General features: G+C 42.6%; 2 long non-coding RNA genes across 3 annotated transcripts in view; both read right to left on the bottom strand.

Annotated features, from left to right (window-relative positions):
• LOC139907502 (uncharacterized) overlaps nucleotides 1-9,965 on the bottom strand; it is a 73,098-nt gene that overhangs the window by 3,986 nt on the left and 59,147 nt on the right. The gene's annotated exons all lie outside the window — the stretch shown is intronic.
• Nucleotides 7,602-8,742, bottom strand: LOC139907501 (uncharacterized). Its single transcript, XR_011784169.1, has 2 exons — nucleotides 8,088-8,742; nucleotides 7,602-8,012 (listed from the first exon to the last, which is right to left on the bottom strand). It is a non-coding gene; the product is annotated as an uncharacterized lncRNA (long non-coding RNA).

The following is a 9,965-nucleotide window of genomic DNA, read 5'->3' as shown; positions in this document are numbered from 1 at the left end:
CTCCGACACAATGTTATTTCCGCCCAGTGCTCTGAATGTCAAAGTGAAGAGATTGTCCCAAGGACAGTTAAATGTAGTTATTCTACAAGGATATCTCAACGAATCTACTCCATTTCGCTTAGCCTTTCCTGCCTCCCTGTTCTAACCCTTCTCTCATACCTCCCCCCCTTTTCCCTCAGCAAGCTATATACCTGTAGACTAAACATATATTTACTTTGCGTAAATCTGTTTGTGTCACGTGTATTTTCATCACACAACCCACCCCTCAGCTAACTATTGTTATTTTTCTTTAATTATCACTCAAGAATTATATATAGTTTTTCCCCTTTTCATACTTTGTATATAATACTAAGAACTGAACTATATTAGTATTTTTCATATAAACTTACTGTTAACCCTTCCTGGACAAGGTTATTTCTATTCAAGTCAAAAGGGTAGTTAGAGATAGTCACTGACAGCAACGCCATCTGGTAGTTAGTCTTTTAATATAATTCATATTCTCATGAGAGGTTGCGTTTCCAAGAAGCAGGTTATCATCATCGTTTTGTTTTCTTTCTTTTCTTTTGCTTATATTCATAAGAAGTAATGTTCAATATATAAGTGAAATATTTTTCATACCTTTGTCCCGGCATATGTAAATCGTCTGTAGCCCTTCTTTTATTCGGTCTACGACGTCTGTGTCCACAATATAAATAACTTACTAACGAAATCCGGATTGCCTTTCCCGGGTTTGTCCTGGAAAGCCCGGTTATTCGTGTGGGTATTTCTTCCCAATATTCCTTTCGGTCTAATATCTACCCAATTGGATAGGCAGTATAGTCGTGGCTCTCTCACAAAAATAAGTCTGAGAAGTATCACTAAAATTAAGCCACTATCACTGCCTTTGAAGAATAAGAATGCAAAAGGTGTGTCCTTCCTCCTTGAACACCAACTGCATACTGCTTGATAGCTTGCTTTCGCCTGGCCGGCTTCGAAGCAAAGCCTAAGAAGTACTGTGTGCCTGGATCAACAGGTTAATTCTCCCTGTTTCAAGCATATTGCCTGAATCGGAGTGAAGCCTAGTTGTTCTTTGCACTGTGCTTGTTCAAGCAAGAGTATTGTTTGAAAGACTGATACTATTATTATTGGATTCATAGTATATTTCCTTTCTTTCCTAAACAAACCGATAGAAAGTGCTTCTTGTACCCTTTTGTTCCTATATATCTATTTCTTGGTAATATTTACACAAATGTTTTGCAAAATGCTACCATCTGCAGATGGTAGCGTGTCCCCAAGGTACACTACATGTTTATGTGTTTGTATATTATAATGTATTTTATAAGGATGCTTTCCTGTTGACGTTGTGGACTTTGCTGACATTTTGCTATTGAATTCTTTATTCATATTTCTTACGTGCCTGTTTTTGGCTGCTGACATTGTGATTTGTTCCACCACACCTAGGAAAGGGAATTCTTTTACTAGAATTTTATTCCTTAGGGCTGGCTGGTACTCATCTTTTGATTCCCAACTACGGTCACAGCAAATCAAAGTCAAGTCTCCTCTATAATAGCCTTATTTTTGAGCATCTCCTCGGCCCGCCTAGCTGTCAATACTGCTTCAGGGGTTTCGTTCTTTACTCGCCCGTGTTTATAAAGAACCAGTTGTCCTGCAACTGCCAGCTGAGTTTGAAGGCGAGCTGCGCCTTTGGTTGGTCTATTTTATCAGCCACAACCTAGCTGAGTTCCTGCGTTGCAGAATGCCCCACTGCCCTCCAGGCAAGCATAGGTATGAAGTAAAACCTCTTCTGTTGCATAGGTATGAAGTAAAACCTCTTCTGTTGCATAGCTACTGCACGTTACCTCACTACTCCAAAAGGGTTCTCAAATAGAATGAAGAGTAACCGAGGTATTTAAATTTTAAATTGGAGCTCAGCTACGGGAGTGGGCTCAAATAATAGCTTATTGTTTGAGTTTACTTTTCAATTATAAATATAAGTGTCGGAAATGGGTTAGGTTTTTTTTTGGGTTTTGTCTTATTACACCTTATTCGAACCGTACACTTCATACGAGTATTTTGATCTCCCATGAACCATCATTTTGGGTGATCATAGACAAAGGTACAGCGGTTGGAAAAGGGTTATTTTTAACCCTTTTCTCTAAAAATTGGATTCCTGGGATTCACGTTCCCTTTTGATCCTACTCCAGGGAAGTTTAATCCCGACCGGTTGTGCTCGAGGTGGCCAAAAGGGTCCTATAGTACCGAGAGTCACATCAAAATTACCGGAATTTAATACTGAATACGAAAAAGTTATATTCAGTAACCCTCGGCCTGACACTTTTTATATATATAACAATTGTCCTAGAGGTCCTGGGTTCGAGTCTGGGTGGCAGTAAATACTTTATTTCATTTTTTCATACATTTAACCACGGGTTCGTTCCGGACGAACACAAATAAGCTTTTCTAAGAAAAAAGAAACGGTATCCCATGTTGCTGTACATTCCGCGTTGTCCCAGAATTTCAAAATTGGCTTCTTTTCAGAACTTTAAATAGGTTTTCACACCATAAAAGTGATAAATTTCGCCTGTTGAATCAGTTCTGCATACCGGACCGCGGATTCATTACTTAAAAGCACGTGCTTTGTTCTTATTGAATCAATAGGTCCTTACTTTATATAATAAGGCTACAATAGTATCGACAAGTGAAGCAGACTCGTAAGCCTCTCACTTGTCTCTAAAAACGTTATTCACTGACCACTGAGTGTTTTGTACGATCTTTTTTGAAAAGTCGAATAATATATGATGGGATCAGAATCTGAAGAGGGAACTTGGTATTGTTTCCCGTGCAACATAACATTCGAAGAACGAGAGGAATGGGATATGCATACAAACTCTTGTGTGGCCCTGGTTAGGTATTTAAAAAAATGTGGCCTACCTAATACACACACTGCCCCTCATGATGGGATGAAGCCTATCTACATCGCATACATCCAACTTCGGATTCTTTCGGAGAGCCCACCGCATGTTTAGACTAGCGAGAGACAACATGAACAAAAAAACAACTATAATTTTACCATTATTATTAGTACTGTCTTTTTTGCATCTTTTCACAGTTATGTTTTTGTCTTGTACTATGTTTTTTCTTTGTATCTTTTTTTTTTACCAACATCATGGTTTTTTCTGTATAACATCTTTTGTTGCAGTTTTTTTTAACCAGGTGGTGGGACACTATTTTTCTATAATCTTTTATTATTTACTGTATTTTTTGTGTTTAAGTTATAATAAACTCATCAGGTTTATCAGGTTAGGCTAGTCGACAAGCACTAGTTTAGCATGGAAATCACGCCATCTGGACTGGTTAGTCCAATGGGAAAGTAGTAACAGGCCGTGTCATGCTGGGCCAGGTTTACCCTGGACCTAGAGTTACAGGCTCTGTTCAGTTCAGGACTAAAACCCCTGTAACAAACCACCCTAAGTTCATCAGACTAGAAATGACTTCGGATCTTTGCTACTTGTTTAATTAATTAATTCCATGCCCTTGCTTATTTTGCATGATAAGTGCACCCGGTATCAGATGCGGCTAGACGTCCCTGTCCGGCCTGCTCTGCTCCGTTCTCCAGATCTTGAAGGTGCCTTCTAGGGTGCGCATTTGGATGATGCTTAGCTCTATAGGCTTCAATCCAAGCACTCTTCTAGCATCTTTGAATGACCGTTCTGACCAAACACCACGCCAATTAATTACCATGGGGACTATTTCACAGGATGCACTATCCTCCAACTCGCAGGTTTTTCGTGCATGTTGCTTTAAGTCCTCATTAGCATATTTGGCCCGTTTTTCAACGTGAGCCGCAGTGAGATCTCGATCATCTGAGATGATTGTTGGGTCTATGATGACCACCCTCCCCTAGCCTAGCCTAGCTTGTAACTAATAGACTCATCGAGATCTGAAATCACCCAGTCTAAGACCAAATTAAATAACAAACCACTCAATGGATCCCCTTGCAATATGCCACTTTGTACCCTGCACTCCGCTCCTCTCTTCACCATCACAACAGCATTCTTGTACACATATTTCATGTAATCGATTAACGCTCCTGGTGCACCAGATCTCTTCAGCCCGTTCATCAGGGATTCATGACTAATTGAGCCAAATGCTTTGCTGAAATCAACAAACGCAATGCTCAGCGGTCTTATTGAAGTTCTGGCGTCTTCCAGGACTCCCTGCAAAACACAAAGGTTTTCGGAAGTACCATCGACTGATCTATATGCTTTTTGATAAGCTGGCGCCGGCAGGGCCATCATGTGTTTTGCGAGTAGTCTATGAAAGGTCCTCTTATCATAGAAATGACCGTTATTGGCCGGTAGTCTTTAGCCACCAACAGGTTCACCTTCTTTGGAATAAGTGTGACCTTACTGACTAAGAGTTCGCGATCAATTTTCCGTTCAGTAATGAACTTATTGATCCACCTTGTTAGGGAAGATATCTCGAGTTTCTTGATTTCACTCAAAGTAATCCATCCCGTCCGGGTGAAGTATTATCTTTCGGGATTGCTGCTCGTACTTCCTCTATGGTGGCCTCATTCATGAGGACCTCCATGGGGTCGATTAGTGCAACAGGGTCCCTCCCATCCTCAACAGATGGCGCAAGAAATACCTTTTCCCATTCCGTCAGTACTTCCTCTGGTGGGGGCTTCGCCTCCTCAAGAACTGATTTACCTTCGAGGATCCTCCGAACCAACTTGGTCCGATCCTTCTCCCAACCTCTTTGCGTCGAAGCATGAACTGCTCTCCGATCCTGAAGATTTATACCTTTCTTAGGCCTTTTACCAACAATGCCCGCTGCCGTACTGAGCAGTGCCTGTTTGTAAGAAGCTTTGGCCGCAGGTTCAACGATGCCTTCACGGGCTGTCGCCATTGTATCCCTTACCTCTTCCAGAGCTGAGCTTCAAACCGATTCATGCAATGGACTGGGCACTGGCTGGACTCACGTGACTTACGTCCAGACTTGGGTGGGGGGGGCTTTCTGCCCTCTCACCTTCTCCCAACCATTTGCACTCCTCAGTTGTCAGCCACTAGGTCCTGGCTTCGGAATAACTACAGGTTTATTACACTGCCCCCTTTTTACCGCTGCAAACTTACCAGACTTCTCATGCATCTGGACATGCTGAACGAACTTATGCCTCGGCTTCAGAGTGCTTCTACGAATTGAAGGCCTTTCCACTGGCAAGTCTCTCCTACCATTACCGAAGCGAGGCGCGTTAAACCTCACTTCATACCTACCACCATGAGTCGTCCTCAGACTTTTTCTGGGATTCATTCCCTTCTCACCGATGGGTCTTAGGCCAGACCTTGCTAGGGCCTGTAATGTGGAGTTGATCTTGGCCAGAGCACGATCCATGCCCACCTCAAGTGCCCGGATACGATCCATTGCTCCTCTCTCAACCTTAGCCTTTTTTGTTCTGGTCGTCTTACTGGTGTCTTTCTTTATTTCTTTCTCTTTCTTTTCGATCACCTTTTTATTCTCATTTTCTTTTGTCTTCTTTTTCTTATTGCCGCCTTCTTATTAGCCCCTGTATGCGATACAATCATTGCCCTCATTTCACAGCCCTTGTGGGTGTCTCCTTCAACAGAAGATCTCAGCCTACGGCCTCTTACCCACGCGGTAACTGATTCATTCAGACACTCATGCTCAGACATTCCGAGCATACTGCCCTCACAGGAGGGAACATTGGATGCAATTTCCATAAGATCTGCTTCAGACAGTTCACCTTCTTCAGAAGATGCCTTGGGATCCTGACTTGCAAATAGTGTTACTGGGAGATCACACTCCACCAAGACTTGTTCAGTCAGGCTCGCAGTGCTAACAGCACTTTTGGACTTCGGAGAAGGAGTTTTTAGAGGAAGGGTATCCACAGCTGGTCTGAATACCTTTAACCCAGCTCTTGGATTCACATCCAAAAGGTCCAGGGAGTCATCAGCCGACCTGCTTCATTTTTTCCCTATCTTTTCGCTCCTACTCTTTGTCCTTGCGACAGAGTCCCTATTTTCCGCCAAGACCTTCTTAGCATTGGGTGTTGATTGGATCACCTGATCAATCCACCTCTCTTCTTCAGTGATGTTCACGTCATCCGTATCACTTACTTCAGTCGCCTCCACTTGCATTAATTCCTCGACCGCTCTGAACTCCTTTGACAGCAGTTTAGCCTCAATAGACTCGACAGAACGGCCGTAGAATAGTGGTTGGGGGATCAAAAACCTAGAGGATCAGATTACTCTGTTGAGGGTCGAAAGGAGGGGCAAGTTGGATAGTTCCCCTAATCCGAGTGTTAGGCTGGCGAGCACTTCTGTGAGGAAGATGCTCAGCTTGAAATCCCCTACAGTCAATGGTGTTGAGTGCAAGTCTCAAAGCCAATACTCCAGTTTAAAGGCGAAGGAGCTTTATGAGAAGGTTGACACAAAAGGACTGAAGTCCTGTAAGCAAGGTGTCCGTGTTGGCTCCTACTTACATATAGACCCCATGAAGATCACAAATGAATCTCTGAGGAGGTGCGTTCAAGTTCAATCCGCGAGTCTTTCTGTTAAGTCGAAAGTTACTTAACTTCGTTTTCCAGTTGGTTGAGATCGCCTCATCAAGGTAAACCTCAACGACTGACCACTCATGAACGTTCCTGGCACAACATGATGACGTTGGGTCGGGACTAGAAGGAGGTGGGGTAACGTTAGATAATGGGGTGCACCCAGGAGCATTGTGCTCCGCTTTGTATTCATTATCACGGCTATCATTGATCCCAGTTTTCACAGGAAGCCCCTGGTGGTCTCTGGGACCAGGAGGGCATCCGTCTGGTACCGTTTTAACGGCAGCCAGTTTCTCTTTACAATCCCCACATGCCTTTTTAAAGCTGGGGATATGTCGGATGGTTAAACTGCTCCTTAAGGATTGGGACTTCCTAATGGGGACATGCTCGACTGTTTTGTGCAGTTTTCCACCATCAAGGTTGTCCTCAGCACACTGAGGGGGTGCTTCATTATTGTCCTCATGTATTCCTTTGTTAGGAGAGGCAACCCACACACCCTCATTCACTGCATTCACACCTGTATACCCCAAGCTTTGAAACGATACATTCTGCGATTCAGGGGTGTTAGCATATTGGATAACTGGCATTTGGAGCTGTCCAGCCCCTGTGCCTTACTAGGGATGTCAGTGGAATCCTTATCTAATACTACGAATCCAAGGCCATCTAGGAAGTCATCTAGGACCCCTCGTTCATTTGAGTGCTGCCCCACAAGCACATCCATGAGCCATTGGCTTATTCCATGTGGGATTGGAGGGGGTAAGTTCTTTTCCTGAGACACATTCTTTTTTTTTGTGCCTTTAGACCTTTTCCCTACTTCCTCTTTGGTTGATGTTGTTATGGTGAGTGAGGTTATACTAGGGGAGCGAGTAAGGGAGCCTGTAGTACTCCTATTAGAGGGTGGATGAGTCTCTGGTGTTGTGAAATTTTGGTTCGCCTCACAGACCTTCTCAGAATCCAGCATAAAATGTTCGTATGATCCGGATGGTTTACAGTGGTCGCCGATGAGAGAAATGAATAGCGTTCCGATTGAATCACGAAGAGCATACTGGCGGGCTATAGGCTTAGGGGCCCCAATCGAAGGAAATGAGCTGATTACCATTTATCTACCTGAAAAAGTGAAGAATAATTTGGGATTAGTCACAGTGGAAGATGTGTTAAGTGCAAGAGGGGTTCATCCTCTATTGGTCATGCTCAAGAATCAACTCCAGCAATACTCATTCTATCCAAAAAGGAAAAGAGACGGGGACCCCTTCAAAGTGGCCACATCGACTATCAGAGACAACATATGTAGGCAAGACCACACTGACAAATTTAGAGAGGCTGCGAGGGAAACCAAAGGAGTACAGGACTTCATCAAGCGTGTTTGGGATCCTATTCTTACACCAAAGCAAATGTACATGAAATATCGCATCTCGTCTCGGGTCTTTTTCACGGAAGGGCTCTTCAATGACGACCGGGCAACCTGCAAGGAATGTGGTAAAAAAAAAGACAATATCGCATAACTTCAGGGATTGCAGCGCCCTGAAATATATAATACATGAAGTGAGCCAAGGTGTCGAGTCCAAATTGGGTAGGAAGCCATCAAACCACGAGCTTCTGTACGGCTTTGAAGGAACCAACAAGGGACTACGTTTGGCATCGAAGGTGATATGCAAGCTACAGACTCTTATCTCTTCGGCGCGGTTCAGAGGTGTCTGCCCTTCTCCAAAAATAGCGGAGGTGGCTCTCGACGAGTTTGAACTAACAATAATAAAGACGGACTTTTAATTCCTTTAATGCGACGAAAATGTGGTGTTTGGGATCGTTGTCTTTTGCTTTGTTTAAAAAAATCTATTGTTTTTAAATTATCATTAGTCCATCACTGTGTTCTTTGATTTCTTTTTTAATAATAGTAATATTGAGAGAGTTTGTTTATATATACATGCTACCTATTAGTGGATGATGTTTCTATTTATCGATAGTATTTACTTGTAAAGCCGGTGCTTTGGAAGGAGAGGAAAGAGAAAAAAAGATGTGGCACTCGTGTTGTTGTTGTTGTTGTTTTTTTTTTTTTTGTCTTTTTTGTCTTTTTACCTTATAATAGGAAATATTCGTTTGGTGGGGCAAACTATATACTATAACTATATACTTGTAATAATTTTAATGTGTGAAATAAAGATATGTGCATAGAAAAAAAAAAAAAAAAAAAAAAAAAAAAATGTTCGTATGATCCTTGATGCAGGGGCATATTCGTGGGTAGTACTGCCTCATCAATGACCACACGCTCAAGCTCCTCCACATCACTGCACACTACTCTATTTGTGAACCCTTTTGGAGTAGTGAGGTAACGTGCAGTAACTATATAACAAAAGTGGTTTGAAAATATACCCATGCGTGCCCGGAGGGCAGTGGGGGCACTGCAACGCAGGAGCTCAGTTAGGTTGTGACTGATTAAATAGACCAACCCAAGGCGCGGTTCGCCTTCAAAAAAACGTTGAGTTTTCTCTTCAACCTTAGGTAATTAGCTTCACTCCTCATTGTTTTGTCATTGTTCGTGCTGATTTGTCTAATATACCATCTCTTACCTATAATATCATAAAGTGATCCCCTTATTTTTTTTTTTTTTTTTTTTATATCACCCTTGTCCTCCTTTGAAAACAAAACTCCCATATTGTGTTTTTCTTTTCATATTCTTTATTCGTAAATTATAATTTGAAAATGAGTGTCAAAATTACACTTAACATTAACTCCTCACAATTAGAGTGCCCTTTATGTGACCATGTGTCGAAATCAAACTCCGGCTTAAGGGTGCACATTAATGCAATGCATCCCTCAGAATGGGAGGAGTATAAAATAAGGCATTATACCTCCAATCTTCCCCCTCAATGGGACGAAGACCTGTATAAAGCCATATCCTCCATGGAGAGACATCTAATAAATGAACGTTCCTCCGAGGCCGAACAAAATTTACATGCATGGTTGTCTCAACTCTTTGCCATATCTTGTGATGATGTGGTAAATATTAGGCATCGCCAGGCTTACATCAACATTAGCAATGAGATCCAAATCGCCCCCATTGAAGCTGAGACAAGGGAACTCCTGTCGAAGCTAAAATGTGTGAATAGATGGCTCAAAACTGAGATCGAACTTCTAACAAGCACAGCAGTAGAATTCGCTCAGACCTACACCGACAGAAGTGATGACAGCATGAGTGATCATGTTTGTATGAGGTTCTCGTACCGTCCTCGTAAATCTGTACTAAAACGGCTTCAAAATCCTGACCTTGTACGAAAACTAAAGGCAGTGATTTCAACTCGGAGACGACTTGATAATACCACTACTGAGGTGTCAAGTGACTCCAATGCCAGCTCTCGTCTTGTCAACATCACCACAGATACTTCTGTGTCTGCGACCGATTCGCTAGTTGCTCCTCAGG

This window comes from Lepeophtheirus salmonis, unplaced genomic scaffold, assembly GCF_016086655.4.
Source record: "Lepeophtheirus salmonis unplaced genomic scaffold, UVic_Lsal_1.4 unplaced_contig_4165_pilon, whole genome shotgun sequence".
Taxonomy (NCBI): domain Eukaryota; kingdom Metazoa; phylum Arthropoda; class Copepoda; order Siphonostomatoida; family Caligidae; genus Lepeophtheirus; species Lepeophtheirus salmonis.
Note: the sequence above shows the minus strand (reverse complement) of the source record. Positions and strands in the feature narration are given on the sequence as shown.